We start from the raw sequence: 19,376 nt of genomic DNA on the forward strand, positions 1-19,376 counted from the left end.
CGAAGCAAGGATCTTATCGTGAAGTGTGGACGGGTTCTCGGACACGTCATCATGCCACGCCAGCATATGGTCATGTGGCACTGTCCGGAAGGTCCGCAATGAAGTCAGATGTTTGTAGACGTCTACCTATGCAAAACTAGTTGAAATGGTTGCAAAAAGTGTATAGAAGTGTTAAAAATGATTCTAGAAGGTGGGAAATGGCAGAGTTTTAAGGTGACACTTTGTAAATTGGACACAAATGTTGTTATATTTGGTAAGTATGATATTAGTAAGTTGTAGGAAAATAGCATGCACTGGTAAAAACCCATTAAATTCACTGAAAAAACTTTATGGTTAACTTGGACTAATAAAAACCTATGAAATTCAATGAAAAACGTTGAAAGGGAAAAGTAAACGCACATGTGATGTCATCAGTGATGTCGTCAATGATATTTGTGATGTCATCTTTGATGTCCTGGGTGTTAGTCTTAGCACGGTGGTGGCGCGAGTTATAGTTGCTTAGCTTACCATAACTGGCGAATTTCTGGTTTTTTTTTACTTGTAAGCAAAACGTCCTTTTATCAATGTTTTTTACTGAATTTCATAGGTTTTTATTAGTGCAACTTAACCATAAAGTCTCTTTAACAAAGTTTTTTCATTGAATATATATATATATATATTGTAAAAGTGTTGCAAAAGAACTTTATAAAATATAAGTATAACTTTAGTATGTCTTCTTAGATGCAGCTGTTGTTGAATCTGCAAGTAGAAATCTTGGAAGGTTTCACAGTAGTTTTTGATGTAGATGGCTGTGATTAACAGGAGATATGGACTTTCAGAGTTGAAGTGTACATCTGAAGTGTTGAACTGAGATGACTGGGTAAGGTGTACAGTTTTTGCATGTGATTGGTGGATGGATGTGTGACTGATTGAAAGCAGCCAATGAGGGAGTGTTACAAACATGAAAGTGGAAAGGGTAGAAGGGCTGCCCTGTGCTGCAAGGTTCGAGGACACTGCCGTAGGCTGCAGATAGCAAGCGTGCTACCCGGGTCCTTTGAGGATGCCTGGCATGGAAAGGGGACTGTGGGGATTAGGATTAGCCAATGAGGTGTTTTGGTTGTGGTTTACAGGAAAATAGGGTAGCAGGTGTTTTGTTTGTTGTGTGCAGGGAAGATGGATGTGGCTATTGCTAAGGGAAAAATGAATGTGTGGATTGTGGGAGATTGTTGGATGAATTCTTTGAAAGTTTATAATGAATCTTGTGGCATCTTTGCTAATATTTGATTGCAGGGAGCGGGAGTTTGGTGGTATACAGTTTCTGGGTATAAACTGGGTGAGTTTATTATCATTTTGTCAGCGTATAGTTCAATTTCAATGTCCAGATGTTGTTATTCCTGGAAAAACGATGGGTGGAAGGTTTTGAGAATGAATCTGAACCACTGGCATTGCTCTGGGCAACCTTCCACATCACTGTTTTTTAGCCCGTCTGCGCCATTGCAAAAGGGGTCCAGTGATATACAAAGCAGTCAGGTACTGCCACCAATGGTAGCAGCCCAGCCCGAACTGGTAGGCCATGTCCCCTCTGCATGGAAACTCAAGCAACCCCATACATGTTTCGGCCTTATTGGGCCTCCTCAGTGAGTTACAGCTTGCTTCCCTATGGTGCAGCGATCAAGGGACCCACATCTGGGTATACCCTCTCTCCCATAGTGAGACAAACTATAACCGCAAATTGTTCCAGTTTTGTGAGAGAATGGTTAATTTAAAGCATCCGGACATCATTGTTGTTCACTGTGGAGGCAATAGTTTGGGCTATGTCACTGGACTTTCTTTACAGTTTGAAATTGAGGATACATTTGGGAAGTTGATGGAACTGTTTCCACATTCGAAAATAGTTTAACAGATTGCTCAGAGACAAATGTGGAAGCATTTGAATTTGTTTGTCCACAAATTGAAAAAACGAGGTGCAGTGTGAACAAAGCTGCATGTGCTTTTTTTTGCAGTATGTTGGCATGGCATCTTTTGATAATGAAAATATCAAATTTGCTAGTGTGAACATTTTTCGAAGAGATGGAGTGCATCTGACTGATGTTGGGAAACAGATCTTCTTTTTTTCCTTTTTCTTTAAATCTCTTTATGTACATTTTTTAAAAGGTAACACCAAACAAACAACACACAAGTAACATATGCAATGCAGCAGAATAAAACCATCCTTATAAGTAAATAACAATCAGAATAACGAGCAATAGCACATCTGAAGCAAAAACTGAATCCAAATCACTAACATCTAACAATGGCTTTCCAAATAATAGAGGAAAAAATAAATAAATAAATAAATAAAAATAAAACACATGGGACGTGACCAGACACACACACAAAACAGACAACCACCCTACCAGATGACATCAAGCACATTCTCATATACTCAAAATTTCATTAAACGGTCCCCACTGTTCCACATAGACATCCTCTCTATGCTGCTTTTTAAACTTGATCTTCTCAAAATTTGAGAGAACTTGTACATTAACTAGCCATTCTTCCACACATGGTTTTTTCCTGGTTTTCCAGACTTTTAATATTTGTCTGGTTGCGACCAAGAGGTCTTTATTAATCCAACCTAATGCTGCACAACCAATAAACCAACAATGTTGTGGGGATTTCAAAAGCACTGTAGATGGGGTTCTCGGAAATACAATATTCCATATCAACTCAATTCTATCCAGCGTGTCATTCCAAAAGTCCCTCACCCTGACACAATTCCACATCATATGTAACAAGGTACCTTTCTCCTTCTGACATCCCCAGCAACTTTCAGTGTCTTAACAACCCCAATCTGTGCATCTGAACCGGCGTCCAATAAAGGCGCCCCAATATCTTCTGGTGAATGTAACGCAAATTCAAGTCAACTTTCGCCCTAACAGGAACTTTCCACAGATTCTCCCATTCCTTCACTGTAATGACCCTACCCAATTCCTCAGACCAAGTGAGCCTCAACTTCTCCCATTATCCTGCCAGATGAGTCTCTAATGGAAAAAGGTTCAAAAGAGTTGACACCTTATGTGGCGCAGACTTGTGGAGGTTGCACCTTTCCGGCCTCTGCGTCATTGGAACCCCTAACATCTGTTGTCCATATCTCCTCAACTCCCTCTTCTGCGTGCCAAATTTCCCTCTCAAGTGTTACAAAGCAGCCATTCTGCCATCACACCAGCATCCCCAATCAACAACACACCCCTATTAATCCAACTCCTCCAACATAACACTTTGTTATTGATCTGCAAACCTGGATTGTGCCAAATGTAAGCTTCCCTATAAAAGAACAATCCCTGTCCACTTCCCAATATCATCAATGTTACAGCGTCCTTCATTTTCTTTTTAAATGTCCCAAATTAATTAAAGCAGTTTTTGTGAAGACCTACAATATGTAATCAGGTATTTGCCCCTTCCCACCCTTCCCTCCTTTCCTCTCCCACCCTACCTTGCCTCTACGATTAAAAAAATAAATAAAAAAAAAACAAAAGCCCAAAAAATATAAAAACCAAAAACACAAAAAAGGTTCTTTTTAAAAGCCGCCATTTTCAATGAAAAACAATTCATTTTAATTCCCCCAACCAAAGCCTGGAATTTTCCAGATGCCCATGAACATCTGCACTGTTCCCGGACTATGCAGGCTGCAAAAGGGTCGTATTTTTTTTCTCTGTTCCATTTTTCTTTTAACTGTGAAAGGTGGCTCCTACAGCAACTGTTTTTTTTTGTTGTTGTTTTTTTGTGTTTTTTTTTTGGTTTTTTACAGGAGAGGCAAGGTAAGGTGTGGGGCAAGGGATGGAACAGGGGGAAGGGCACCCACCACAGAGACGGAGGGCAGGCGGACAAGGGAAGATGATCGCCGGGCCTTAAATTTAAGGTAGGTCGCAGTGTTTCTCGTGCTTCTTGACCACAGCCTCAAAAAGCAATTCAAAATTGCTCCCCCCTGTAGATCGGTTTGTCGCAGTACAAACATAGTGCTGTGACGCTCCAAAAGGTATTTATTTATTTTATTTATTTATATTGCGCCAGAGTCCGCAGGCATCAGGGCGCATTCAAGAATGCGACTGTAGAAGCCAAGTAAGGAACTGGGATTTAAGGAGTAATAGAGCCTATTTGAACTAAACAGGTGTTGATTATTATTATCAAAGTAGCTCTTTTTTGCAAACAAAATCTCTTTGCAAGACAATTTATTTAGGGCCCTCCATGTGTCCTGCTTCTCTTGCGTCTGATCTTTCTCACAAATTCTTTTAGCTCTTCTTTTTTCTTGTTTCTGGTTAAAGAGAGATGGGGGGTGTACCACTTCTGATTGTTTGTCTTCTCTCTGAGGGTCTTAGACTTCAGGAAAGCTACCTCATCCAAAACATTTTTTATGGGTTTTCTCATATTCCCATGCCAAAAGATGTAGAGGTTCTCCCGCTGAGGTGTCATTCATAAGCCAGTTCTCCAAGTCATTGTGGTGAACATTAATTTAACTTCTACTAATGACTTTCTTTAAGACATTCCTCCTTTTTACCACTAAAATAGGGAGTGTGAAATGGAAGCTAATGCAAAAGTGATTGGACCAGATACAGGGCCTGATATCCAGGGGACCTAGTATCAAGTCTTTTGTAATAACTCAATCCAATGCATTACTCATATTATGGGTGGGTCCTTTATTGCAAATGCAGAAGGCATTGTTCTTATAAAGCTGCTTGAGTACGGTAGCTTCAAGGTCCTGGGATTTTCCACATCTGTTGAAATCTCCCAGCACAATCGTGGTGCTGTTAGGTTTGTTCAAGGGAAGACATAATGTTTGAAACATGACCTATCACATGGCGGTCGATATGCAAGAATAATATTCAGACAGTTATTGGGATTTGGGGTTGTTTTTAACAAAATAATTTCACAACCGCTACATGTGATGGGTGCCTGGAAAAAATGCAGGTCTTTCTTAGCCAGAATTACAATCCCCCGCACCCCTTCCACATTCTCGAATTTTCCCCAAAAATGTAAAACCTTCAGGTGTGGCTAAGTCTATATTAGGGCCTCTGGAATCTCTTAACCATGTTTCAGTAAGACACATAATGTCTATATTTTGATTTAGTATGTGATCTCTGTGGCGTGCTTATCCAGTGAACGGGTATTGAGCAAGGAGATGTTAATGGAACGAGTTTCAGTCCCGTGTCGAATATCCTTTGAAAGGCCAGGGGGCTTGTGTGTTCTCAAGATGGGCATGCTTAAAACGCAAGGAGCATCCATGCATGGGGATGCCGACTCGGTGTGTTCCGAAAAGTTGGTCATTTGTACATCAAGGGTGTCAACACAGTCAGGAATCTGCTGGTTCTGCAGCGCGGCATTAATACACCGAGTTTAAGGAACACAATCCAATATAGTGTCAGGGACCACCTCTAAAATGATCATGGTTGATGGCCGTGGCAATACATTGTCCACGTCGAGAACCCAGTATTTTTCAATAATAGACTGCCTCTGTGTTCTTTGTACCTGGAATAACGCTTCCGTTTGTGTAAACATAGTGACAACTTCACCGGCACAAACACTTTGCCGTTCAAACTACTTACCTCAATAGCAAATGAATCACAATGTTATTAAATTACTCAAGCGTGGGAAAACAGGGCTCTTATACTAGCAGACTTGCTAGTCCATGGCGTGCCGCCACTGACGTGCCTGAAAAAATCCTAAATATGTCCACGGACTACAATTCTCATGGGAATTGTAGTTCGGAGTGTGAACAGCATACCCGAGGAGCGGGGCAGTCTCACGAGGCACAGGCGGCGTCTGAGCACAGACAGTTTACAATTAACAATTAAAGTGAAGTAAAACACAAATTCTTTAAAAATGAAGCCTCTTGCAAAATGTACTAAAATCACAAGAATAGTAAAAGTCAGATCTAGGTGGGCAACAGATTCTTCTAAAACGTTCAACTCAACTAAAATCAAACAATAATAACAATAGCAGCAGCTTATGAGTACAAGGGTAGTTATTAAAAGGTAAGGGACAACAGCATTCTGTATGGCCTGCAAGGTGGCCGCTGGGATCCTCTGCCCCACAGGGGTCAGCCGTGTGATTGCAGGAGCAGTCGAGGAAGATGTGGTAGAGCTTGTTTACCTACTTCTCCCTGAGAAAGGAACAGCCTTTCTCAGAGCACTCTGAGTTGGATCTGGTGTGGCACCATATGGAGGTTGTCCCGTATGAGTAGAGACCAGGTTTTCCGTGACTGAGTACGACCTGGCACTCAGTGCATCTGACCTTGTCTGTCCGAGCCTTTGGTACACCCCCAACGTTGGTGAAAAACTGCCACACCCATGATTCATGCTAGGTGCTGGAGATAGGCACTTGCTCTACCCCATTTTACTCTTCCTCTTCATCCTGTCACTGCGCCTGTTCCCCTCTCAAGGCCATCCAGATGGTGATAGTGGTCCCTGGGGATTTGGAATGGCCATGACAGATGCCATTGTTCGTATGCTGGAAGTCTCCTGCAAGAAGATCTCCAAAGATGCGCTCTCTTGGTCTGCCAGATTGAGAATGACTAAAATTAATGGGTGTGTCCCTTCAGAGGAGCCGTCCACGGACCTCGCAGCTGTCCGTGGACTATAAGCCTTGGAAAGTTGTAACAAGTAGACAGGTCAACTAAGAATGTGTCTAGCAGCTCTGGAAGGGTAAACTTTCATTTCGTAAGTTCCTACATTGGCTGAAAATGCAGTTTTAAACTCTTCGCGGTCACAGACACTGTTCGCGGTCACGTTGTCACACCGCACTGATGCAGTCACATGATGATGTCCCAGACGTCCGTGGTGCTGACAGCTGTCTGCGGACACCATCGGGTGCGAGACCGCCGGGCACATGCGAATGGATGTCTGCAGATGGGCGCCTGGTCCTTGGATTAATTAAAATTGCATCATGCAAGAATGGACGTGTCCGGACACGGCGCAATCTCAGCAGACACCCATTTCCATGAACGGACACCTCAGAGACAGTTGTGGTGTTCGCAGACTATTCATTGGGGATTTTAAAATAAAATGTATCAACTAATAATATACAAGATATTTATAGTATAAAAAATAAATGTATTTATGAACGGGATGGGGTATCGGAATGGGAAGCATAAATGGGAGAATTTGGAATTTCTGTACAATAATCATCAGGGGAGGGAGGGAGTGAAGTTTAATCAAAGCATCTTTCATTTATATTTTGGAAATATGATGGAGGTGATTTCTGGAGACAGGGGAGACAGGTACAAGAAGGACAGTGCTAATCAACATTTCTAATGACATGATTTTCAGGATAATTTAAAAGTTCCTTAAGGTCATTACTAATTTCATCCAGTTTTGCAGATAAGATCATGATTTCATTATGTACAGTTGGGAGTAGGGATTGTCTTTGTGATTCTTGAGATTCCTCATAATTAAATTGGGGTGTATGTACTACAAGAAAAGAAGAAATTATTGATTTTAATGAGCTGTGTATAAATTACATTATTTGTTCATAGTGAAAGATGTACTGTTTACCATTAGAGTTATCATCACTCATTTTCATTTATTCTTTTGGAAAGATCTGTTCCAACCACTCAAGTGTGATTGCCATTTCTGTGAGAATAAAAAAAACAGTGATATTTGCTTATAAGACATGTTTACATAACACATGGTAATAATAGAGAAATAAATACAGTGTACTTACTATTTGGTGAGAGATTGTTTTGGAATGAGCTCCTGCTGTATCGGAGTCTGTATGAAGAGTTGTACTGAAGTTATAATGAGGTGTACAGTTATGGTTTGTTCTTGGTGCATTCCATTATATTGTGTGCTGAAAGAAAACATATTTTTATATTTTGAAATGATATATTGTACAAAAAGGTATATTTAGGTGTAGTAAATATGTAATGTTGTTTTATGCACATGTTCTTGTTGGTTGATGGGTACAACATTTTCGGTTTGTGCCCTGTGCTTTGTTGATGCTACCTGATGTCCGCAGACTTTTCAGGGTTTGGTTTAGCATTTTTATAACAGCCTTATAAAAAAAAAGCCTCAGCCAACCTTAACCAAAAAGATAACAATAAAGAGGGATATCGATAAAGAGGAAAGTGCAACATAATATACCAAACAAGAAATTAATGATTGCATACACAATGAGTAGAACCACGGTAGTTGAATGAAGGGAAAGGCATGACAATTGAATTAAGCAAATTCAATATAACCTGTAACAATCCAGCATGCAAAAAATTAAAATTGCTGAGGTACGAAAGCAAACAAGTCTCAAATCATATATTCTTCTTAGCGTGCATGTGCAAGACAAGCTGAATCTATAACTATAAACCCTGTTTCCAGTTCCTGCACAGTCTCAGGACAAGAGTCAGCAACTCGCAGCAAGCACAGAGTTTGCATTTTGCTTGATTGGCCATGGGGAAGCGCCAAATGCTGCTAAGGCTGAAATCTTTCTGTTAGTAATTCTTAAAACAGCTTGACTTACTCTGCAGTATCTACTGCATACTGTAGATATTCTTACTCTTCCCAAATAAATATGGAGAACCGCAAATCTTTCGTTCTTACTCCTCTCCACCCTCATTATCTGCAATATGTGTTGCCCTGATCCCCCATAATCTGCCTCCTCCCCTAAAGCGTGATTTGATTGCAACCGACTCGATGATCGGAAGCTTGGAAGATTGAATGTTTGAAGATTGAACACCTGCCATTGATGGAGACACCAGCAATTCAGACGTGATCAAGGATGGCTGCTTCAATGTTTGTTTGTTTGTTTGTTTGTTTGTTTATTTATTGTGCGCGCCGGACCCGGAGGTATCAGGGCGCAAGAGAAAAGAGAGCTTACAGCTTGGTTACAGATGTTACGGAAGCCAAGGTAGAGACAGGTTTCCTTAGCGTTACAGGATGAAGGTAAGACATAGAACATGTATAACAGCATATAAATGTAGACAACATGTCGTAATTTACAGATATTTACATATTGGCAAAACTATCAAAAATACATTGCAAGCAGGCAGGGCTAAGTTAGTACAGTTGGAGGGTGAGGGTTACATATTTTTCTCTGTGAGCCATTTGATTGTACTCTTTCTGAATTTGATAAACGTTTGGTCAGACCTGAGTGTGTGTGGCAGGGAGTTCCACAATTGTGCTGCCCTAACTGGGAAACTGGACCCTCCAATGGTGGACAGTTTAAATCTTGGCACTTGAAGACAGTTGGGGTTGGCTATTCTTGACAGTCTTATGGAGTTTTTTCTGATGAATCGTTCTGTTAGGTAGCGAGGGGCTTTGTTGTTTAAACATTTGTGGATGAGGGAAGCCGATTTGAGATTGATTTTTTTTTCTTGGGTGGAGAGCCATTTGTTTCTCCTTCTTATTTCAGAGATGTGTGCTCTTCTAGAGATGCTTAGGGCAGCCCTGAGAGCATTATTTTGGAGCACTTGTATTCTGTTGATTATTTGTTTGTTTGCCCCTATGTAGAGACCATTACAATAATCAAGTTTTGATAGGATGAGGGCTCTAGAAAGGATTACACAACTGTCAACTGATAGGAATTGTTTTCCTGCTCTAATTAATTTACATGTGGATGAAGCCAATGCATTTACCAGTTTGGTAAGGGATAAGGTAGAATCGAGGTAAAAGCCTAAGGTTTTTACTTCGCTGGCGACCTTAATAATATTCCCATCGATAATGAATGCTGAGTAGTTCAGGTTGAGTTTTGAAATGCGAACTGCAGTGCCCAGGATGATGAGCTCTGTTTTGTCATCGTTCAGACATAGGCCATGGTTAGCCATCCATGCCTGAACGATGCTATAGACTCTGTTCACCAAAGCCAGATCTTCCCCATAATCCCCAGTAAGTGGTAGGAGAATCTGGGTATCGTCTGCGTAGTTGGTATAGGTGATACCCAAATTGTCAAGATCGTCAAAGAGTGGCCTGGTGAAGATGTTAGAGTGTTGGCGAGACACATGATCCCTGGGGCACCCCACAAGTAATGGGTATCGGGTCTGCTGCGGCCGTTGGTGATAAGACCCTCATAGTCCTGTCACTAAGGAAAGACTGTATCCAAACTATAGCTTCCTTTGAAAAGTGGGCTGCTGAGTCCAAGTGACTGCACAGGACTTTATGGGCTACCAAGTCAAAGGCAGCTGAAAGGTCTAGTAGAAGGAGAAGTGCTAGTTTTCCTTTGTCTCTTAGTGAGTCTATTTGGGCCTTTAAATCGATAAGGGCTGTCTCTGTGCCATGCTTTGGTCGGAAACCAGATTGGCGGGCGCCTAGGAGTAGGTTCACCTCAAGGAAGTTCTGAATTTGGGTATATGCTACCTTATCTAAGATTTTTAGTAGAAATAGCACCGTGGTGCTGGGCCTGTAGTTGGTGGGTATGTTGGGGTCCAATATTTGTTTTTTCAGAAGAGGGAGTACCCAGGATTCCTTTAGATTGCGCGGGATGGTGCCGGTCGTGAAGGAGGCGTTAATGAGTTTGATGATGAAGGGGGCTAGATCTCTAGCAGCGTCCTTGATCAGTTGTGCTGGGCATTGGTCACCTTTGCAATTGGATGGTTTAAGCGCGAGAATTGTTTTCTCTACCTCAATGACTGAGACCTTAGAGAAGTTAAATTGGGTATGTTCAGTAGGTTTGGACTTCAATGTTTTGTTCGGGTGCACTTGAGTTTGAGCTGATAGTAAAGCTTTCTTTAGCGCTATTTTGTTTTGGAGATTAGCCACTTTCTTAGTAAGTGCCAACTGTATGTCAGTACACCAGGTTTTATCTTTGATAGTCATCCTGTGCTACAATTGGGGTTTCCAGTTCTTTTAGAATGGAGAAGAGCTCCTTCATGCTAGAATTAGCTTGTGTAATCCTGTTGTTATAAGGTTCTTGTTGGGCCATGATGATATCCTTTTTATATTGCGTTGAGATAGTTATTAGAATATTTTTATTTTCTATAGTGGGTTGTAGATTCCAGGACGTTTCACATTTTCTTTTCTACAGTCTTAGGTTGTTTAGGTGAGGTTTAAACCAGGAGTAGAGATGCTTTTCAGGTTTAATATTCCTGTGTTTTAGTGGAGCAATGCTGTCAAGAGCGGTAGTCATGGCATTGTTATATTCTTCCACTAGTACGCCTGGATCTGTATGATCTGATGGCGATTTGAGATTAGGGAGGTTGTGGGGTAAGATATTGTCAGCTGTGATGTTTTTCTTGTTTCTAGTTAAGGTAGGTATGGCTGAAGGAGGTGTGGGTGCAGTGGGATTTTTTAGTATTAAGAGTGAAGGCGATTAGGTGATGGTCAGTCCATATTTGGGGGTGATGGATTTGATGGAGAGGTTGCAGTTGTGGCTGGCAATCTAGTCGAGAATTCTCCCTTTGGTATGGGTGGAGGTATTCACTTTCTGAGTGAAGTCTAATTCTGTTGGGATGTTAGCTATGGAGGTAGCCTGGTGATCGTTAGTATCATCATACCCTACGTTAAAATCTCCTAGCACTAGGGTTTGTGAGGAGTTTTTCAGCTTCTCTGAGATAATAGTGGTATTGTCTTCATTAAAGGTGCTGATCGGTCCCGGGAGTCTGTAAAGGAGATGGATGTTTAGCGTTTGGGAGTTGGCGGTAGGTAGTTAAATGGATAGTGACTCACAAGATTTTAGGTTAGGTGTTGAGGTAATTCTCATAGAGAGACTGGTTTTGGCAATAATCGCTAATCCACCACCTTGTGAATCTAGTCTGTCAGCTGTAAGGATGGTATAATTGTCTGGGACTGCTAGCGTTAATGCTGGGCCTGCTGCCTCATGTAGCCAGGATTCCGTGATGGCGATGAAGTCTAGGTCATTCTCCAGAATAGTCTCTGCTATGTCTGTAGCATGAGCGACTAACGATCTAGCATTAATCAATGCACATTTGAGGTCAGGTTCTGACTGTGGCAATAGTCGTAGGTTAGGGGTGGCATGTGGGTTGGCAGTGGTCTTGTTTCTTTTAGAGCGAGACTTGGGGCTAGGAAGTGGGGTAATTTCCATAGGGTGATGTAATTTAAGTCGAAGGTGGTCAAGGTTAACATTATATTTGTATAGGGTTCGAATATTTTAGGTAATCGTGCATGGAGTCTGAAGTTTCTCTGTGCTGTATTGCATGGGGATTTAAGAATAGGTTGCATAGAAGAGGCTCCTACGTTCTCTAGGGGCAGTACCTTAGAGGGCATAGTGATATAAGCAGTGGTAATAAGTAAAACTGTCAGGATAATGATTGCGGCTGAATAGACTCGGGTTGACAAATGGGAGTACATAGTGTTTGGGGCAAGTTAAGCAGAGAGCGACCTAGGCAGGTCGGGCTACAGCATAATGTTAAATGTTAAATGCAAATGTTAAATGCAACAAGCGGTGTCCTTGTAATTTACACCGACTCCATCATTATCCATGTGTTCAAGACCGATTTCTTCAATATCATCGCGATTAAGGCTGGTTGCTTCAATATCTTTGTGCTCAAGACCGGTTGCTTCAATATCCTTGTGATCAAGGCCAGCTGCTTCAATATCCTTGTGATCAAGGCCGGCTGCTTCAATATCCTTGTGATCAAGGCCGGCTGCTTCAACATCCTTGTGATCTAGGCCGGTTGCTTCAATATCCTTGTGATCAAGGCCAGCTGCTTCAATATCCTTGTGATCAAGGCCGGCTGCTTCAATATCCTTGTGATCAAGGCCGGCTGCTTCAACATCCTTGTGATCTAGGCCGGTTGCTTCAATATCCTTCTGAACAAGGCCAGTTGTTTCAATATCTACACGATCCAGGCTAGTTGCTTCAATATATTCGTTATCAAGGCTGGCTGCTTCAACGTCCTTGTGATCAAGGCCGGCTGCTTCAATGTACTCTTGATCAAGGCTGTCTGTTTCATGTGGTGGGTCAGAAGGAGGACATAGACTAGAATCTTCCATTTGTATGGTATTCTTTATTACAGTTAAGAGAAGGAGAAAAAGAAAACATTTCCTAATCTAGCGATTTTTCATACCTAACCAATACTGACTAAGGTCCTTGTTGGTTATCATTAAGTCCAAAATGAAGACCTCATTGGGAGACAAATGAAGAGTTCTGTGGGGAATGGAACTCTTGTGGAATGTGGTTTTGCCCTCTGTCTCTCTTTGCATATTTTTCTTTCTTATCTTAGGTCCTATTCCTGTTTTTGAATGGGGGATGAGGAATGGATGTTACCTTTTTTCTCTTTGTCTCTTACGTCCTATCTTTTTATTTTATTTATTACTTTTAAGGACTTGGGATGGATTTTCTGCTAAAGGGAATGATTCATGTTTGTAATAACCCATAACATGTTAAATACATTTAAAAAGATCTATCCACTGTCCAAAATGAATTTAGGTTTATGGGTAATCCCTATTTTTTGTTGACGGGGGTTCAAATCTGAAGGAAGGGAAAGTCTGTGAAGGAATTCTTATGAAGATCAGATTGACTACCCCTCTCTTTTAGTCTTATATGAAACTCAGGTAGGAGTTAAGGGCAACCTGTACACATAGTTGGTTCGGTTGTCGCTTTGTTGAGAAAAATTGCGCAAGAACTGCAATTTATTACAAAATATCTATCTCTTTAATGATTTATGAAACGTATCTTAAAATACATTGCAGACTTAATCATCAATCATACCATTCAGTCATCATTTGTCTCATCTAACAGGGGAATTCTAAAGTTGAGAATAAACTTTCTGCATAACATTTCATCACCGTATGCATTTTTAGACAGGGAAAAGACATTAGATTTTCCTTAAACAGTCGACATATGTTTCGGCCCGTTATCGTATACCACTTTTGTCAACGGTGGTCACAGAGATGAATATAGGGCCATCTTCAGGACAACAATTACTTTGTGGGAGATCAATCTTGTTCCCCATTAGCACACTAACACATACATGCTCATGTTTTGTTTGCGTGTCTACAATTTCAACTTGATGTAACTGTAGCTGACTTGATGTCTTAGATTGTTTCACTTGATCATATTAGCAAGGGTGACAAATATCCTTGATGTTCATACACATTTACGGCTGTTGTTTGTGTATTCAAGGCTGATTTTCCTTGAGCCAAGTACGCCCAGATTCCTTGGAAAGTTTATGGACCGATGTTTCGGAAGGTTGTGTACTTCCTTTCTGTGTGCTGTAATTGCAAAGAACCGGAGGGGTTCACTTGCGGACACAGGCTTCCCTTTGGAGTGCAATTACAGCGCACAGAAAGTAAGTACACCAACCTTACGAAACATCGGTCCATTTGCCCTGCTCTGAATTGCCCTGTCCACAATGTTGTGGAGTTGAGAACATATACATTTCTGTCCTCAAGTTGTTCTTTATATACACCCACGAGTGTAGGGTTGCGTAAAGATTCTCTTTTATGTGTCTGTACTGGGCTTTGGGGGAGGGCTATTTTGGCAGGCTGTGTCTCCAAACGCAACTTCGCATATTTCCCAATGGTAACGTATAATTATTGGCCTCTAGGTCTGTGATGAATAGACTTCTTCTGCCCTGCAGGTGTACACGGATCAGTAGAGGCTAAGATGTCCACTCAGCCCTCTTACAAACCAAGAGCCAACACAATCATAAAAGTAAAACAGACACAGTCAAGAGATTTGCCTCCTTTGCGTTTTGTGTTAACGTGGGCCGAAGGAAGGCTATACTCTTCTTGACACATGCTCCAAACAGTTCAACTGCGATAAACAATAGGATCCCGGCTGTCTTGTCTCTCTGGGTGCTGTGAGTCCCAATTTAGAGGCTCAGGGACAATGAGTCCTTTCCTCATGCTCCCAACCACAGGTTGTGGTCTCTTGGGATGTCTTGGGAGGATAGCTCAGCGGCAATGTGCTCGCCTTGGAAGCAAGACGCCACGGAGCAACACAGGTTCGATCCCTGGGTCCGCGCTTAGAAACCTCTGGGTATTAAGCGCGTTATAAATAACCTATCATATCATATCATAACCACAAGGGAGGATGGCACACAACTGCAGGGGTCCTCCAACACTGTGAGGTCCTGGGCACCGCTGTGGCTGGTAGAGAGGCAGGTCATGTTCCAAAAGCAGATGACCCCAATGGTCCCTGAGGTGTTAGGGGACAGAGCTGGCCTCCGTCTTGAAACCCTGCCTTCACCTTGCAACTGGAGGACTTTAGAGAGGACTGCTCTCTTAACGAGGCCCAGTTTAATCTCCAGGATGGTTCAAGGCAAGCCCAGATGATTCCCAAGATATTACAAAGAAGTGATGAGAGGCCCCTTCTTCTTTAGGCAAAAGTCACCAGTTGATTGGACTAAAGCTAGCATGCTTTAGGGGTACTCTCCCTGCACTCAAAATGTGTGTACTTGCCCTTATGATGTCACACCCAAAGTGCATTTCTCCAGAGGAAGTGGAGGTAACAGGAAAGAGAAAGAGAGGCAAGGAGAATCAAGATGACAGGACCTTCCAAAAACTGTACAGAACCCTTTCTGGCTATCGTAGCTCCGCCCCTCCCTTTCTCAATAGGTTTAAAGGCCTTTAGAAATGAAGCACCCTGTTGCGAGGCCTGGCTCTCTGTGACTGAGTGTGCCTGTTGGCTTCTGCTTCCAGGCCAGCGTCTTGTGAAATGGTTGTCCCAGGGAGAAGGCCGTTACCATACCTTACATAGGAACAAAGAGAGGCACCCCACCAGGCTACCTTCCTGCTAGTATGGAAGGGTCCACCCTGTTTGGGGGAATACACATAACCTTTCCACGGCTGACCTTGGCCCACACGGCTGACACATGTGTAATATCAATTTAATTTGGCTGGGATAAGTCTGAGAGATGCTGGCCACCATACCGTAACCCAGGTATGGCTTATATTTACAGTTTTATGTTCCACCAGGACAGCATCTTCAGGGATATGTAGTTTTTGGAACAGGGGTGCATATTCTAAATGCAGCTCCTATGCTGCAGAGACTTGGGTCACTGCAGCTGTCAATGGGGCATCTGTGACCACTGAACCTGCTCTGTGCCACTGGTAGAGCAGGTGCTGTGAATCAGGCACACGCACACCCTAAGCTTTTGGCATGGAGCTTATGAAAGGGGAATCTGATTAGAAGCTCTCCCTTTCAGAAATGGAATTATCTGCATCACTTAATCTAAATAAGAAAAGCCAGGGCTGCCATACTTTTGCCCATCACCCATTACACCATGAACGAATGAATGAATAACTGAAGCTGGAATACCCATTTGTTTAGGGTGCATCTTATTGATGGATCACAAAACGTCCTGGCCCAGTTAGAAAAGCCTTGTATTCCGGGTTCTGCTACCCACCCCCTTCCCTCTGCTCTTCCATTTCTTCTCCCTCTCGTTTGGGTTAAGCGTTGGTAACGGGACACACATTATTTATTTATGATAGCTATCTAGTGCCTTTATCCAAGGTGCTGCACATAATTTACTCAATACTAAAAATTGTGGAACAATGACCACCAAGGCACACATAAAATGAAAGCCATGTCGCAACCCAAGAGTCTGGAGAAAGCATGAGAGAATCTTGTATTACACGCTTCACGCCAGAGAATAGTCTCTAAGGGCAGAACCAGGATTCAAACCTCTGTTGCACTATCCTTCCAGCCCTACGGGGCGGAAAGACAGATTGCAGAAGATAAAATGGAAGAAGTTTCTTAAGAAGAAGGTTAGAACATGTCTGAATATCCAGGGGAAGGGACATCCATAGTTTGGGAGCAAGTAATCGGAAGGAAGGAAAACGAGAAGAAGCATAAGGAGGACAAGTAAGCGAAAGAAGGCATTAAGATGACGAACCTGAGGAGGATGATATCGGAACTAAGGAAGCTACGTTTTCAAGCAAAGCGAAAACTGAAATAAAAGGACATTGCTGAAGTCAGTCTGTTAGATAAGGTTTGCTTTACTTGGCTACTGCTTCTACCCCGGTCTTGACCGACACTGACTTGTAATATGAACTCGGCTTGTCTTTTCTATTTATTTCACTTTAAAATGCATAATTATGGGGGGCGTGGCCTGGAGCGCCAGCGATGTGGCTGCTCCTTTAATGACCTCCGTTCGAATCCCGCGGCATCCGAAGAAATGCTGACCTTCCAGCGGGCATCCAGCGATAATTCTCTGATCTATGAAATCGTGAGAGGCTGAGGTACACTTGGTAATCTTGTGCGACTCCTGACCCCCTTGAGCCCCTGAAATAGCCCACTCTAATGTTCCCCCTATGGGCCCTAGTCTTCGCTTTTAAGATGGTCCCTGGGAGCAGCAACCCCCGTCCGACGAAGTGAGTGACGGGCGGAGCGGCTGCAAGGCACCCTGATCGAGGAATGAATAGGGGGAGAGACGAATGATCTGTCCTCGTGGAGTTGGAGCGAAACTGGTGGATGGGCGGGATGGTGGGCTCCCTCCCTCTCTCGCACCGAGCAAGGGCTGTGGCGGCGCCCCGGAGGGTAGCGAACCCCCGCTACTGGTGAACCTGCAGTGAGAGCGGGGCGAACCTGCGGGTTCAGAGGAAGTGATTCCAACTCAACCCCCTATGCGAGGCCGACGCATCTTCGGAGGGAGGCTGCGGAGCCGCACCGAGACCCCGACGAACTTCTTCGAAGCGGGACACGACCCGCGCCAGAGACGGAGCTGACAGAGCCCGGGAGCGCCGGATACAGGCGAGCTGAAGGCCTGCCCTGGCGGCCCCCGCGTCCGCGCCTGCCTTGTGAGCCCAGCAGGAAGCAATGCAGCAGTGAAGACATGAAAGGAAAGCTACCCGATGCTACGGGATCCAGGTAGGCGCCTACGAGGCGTTGCACAGCCCGCGCCCGCTGCCGGCCTCCCGCTCCTGATCGGGGGAGCGTGCCACACCGGTGGGCCCCATTCCAAGCCTCTGGAGGGCTGCCGCTGCGCTGGGCAGCCTGGACAGACTAAGAGCCTAACAGAACGATCCTGGGGAGGCTCCAGACTTTCTCTCCTTGGTGGTGGCAGAGATCATTGGGTCTGCAGCTGGCCCCCCCTCGAGGTCTGGTGCCAGCGAAGCCTGCAAAATAGGGTCTTCCCTGCTGCTCAGGCCCCAGGGGATGGCTGCTTCCTGGGCCCCTTCTTCAGTGGAACTTTAGCTAGGTGAAATGGCCAGTCCGGCCTGCCATCCGTGTAGCAGTAGACCTGAGCTAGCCCGCCCTCTGAGCGCCCAAGCCCATTACACAGTGCTCGAGTTAATACTCCAGCCCAACAACTTCCTGGGGCGCCCCGGCCCACCTTCCTTCCCGCCAGACTACCCACTCTCGGAGGCAGGCCGCTCCGGTGGCCCCAGAGTACCCCCCTGTCGCTGAATCCAGACAAACAACACGAAGGATCTCGCCCAGAGGGGCGCCTGCTCTCTAACACCGAGGCACCGCCCTTTACAGATCGTCAGATCTCCACCAAGTTGGGGGCTTACTGATCAACCCATGGCAGACCCCTATCCGGACCCCCAATATAGAGCTCTGAGATCGTTGCAATGACGAAAACCGTAAAGGGAACCAAAAACGCTGCTATTTCCACGATGCTGTTGGCAACAGACAAGGCCAAGAAATCAGACCCTCCGAAACTCACCCCACAGAAGTCCTCAGAGGAGCAGGGAAAGTTCGCAACAAAGGGGGATATTCAGGCCTTTATGCTAGATATCAAAGAAGAATTTAGATCTTGCATTGCCGAATTCACCGCGAAACTAGAACATACGGACCAACGAGTCACAGAGGCAGAGCAGAGACTGAGTGAGGTCGAGGATTTGACTCAGAGTCATGATGCAACCATAATAGAGATGCAACGAGCGATTCAGGCCCTCCAGAATAGAAGTGAGTTACTGGAATTTAAGCAGGAGGACCTGGAAAACAGAGCCCGAATAAATAATCTGTGCATCCGTGGAGTGCCCTCGTCCATACAAGATAAAGACCTCCCAGAATACATAGGAAATTTCTTTCAAACCCTACTCCCACAAATGGACCAGACCCAACTGATCCTTGAACGAACCCATAGGCTACGCCCGAGACGGGGGGTGACCACGGATTCCCCTCCGGACGTGATAAGTAGGGTCCATTTTTATTCTACTAAAGAAGTACTTGCAGCAATTAGTCGCTCCAAAGACAAACTATCCTTCATGAGCTCCCCGCTGTAGATGTACCAGGATCTCTCCCTGATGACCCTGCAAAAAAGAAGAGCTCTCAAGCCCCTGACCCTATTCCTCCAGAGCCAGACGATCTGATACCGATGGCTATCCCTGACGGCCCTCCAATTCACCTACCAAGGGACCCAGTGCTCGATAAGTCACCTGGAAGACGCCGAATCTATTCTCCACCCGGCTTCTCCGAGATCTTCGCCCTCCCGCAGTCCGATCTCCACTCCCGATGACCCAAACCAGCCTCCCCGGAAGCAGGCTCAAGCGGCTTGGTCAAAGACGCAGAGACACTGAAAA

The 19,376-nt window shown here is 44.0% G+C and overlaps 1 protein-coding gene across 7 annotated transcripts in view; it reads left to right on the top strand.

The window, feature by feature from the left end:
• The window catches only part of IGSF9B (immunoglobulin superfamily member 9B), a 1,213,970-nt gene that overhangs the window by 376,937 nt on the left and 817,657 nt on the right, over positions 1-19,376 (top strand). The window lies entirely within an intron of this gene.

Source organism: Ambystoma mexicanum, chromosome 9 (genome assembly GCF_040938575.1).
Source record: "Ambystoma mexicanum isolate Mex_15411 chromosome 9, UKY_AmexF1_1, whole genome shotgun sequence".
Lineage (NCBI taxonomy): Eukaryota > Metazoa > Chordata > Amphibia > Caudata > Ambystomatidae > Ambystoma > Ambystoma mexicanum.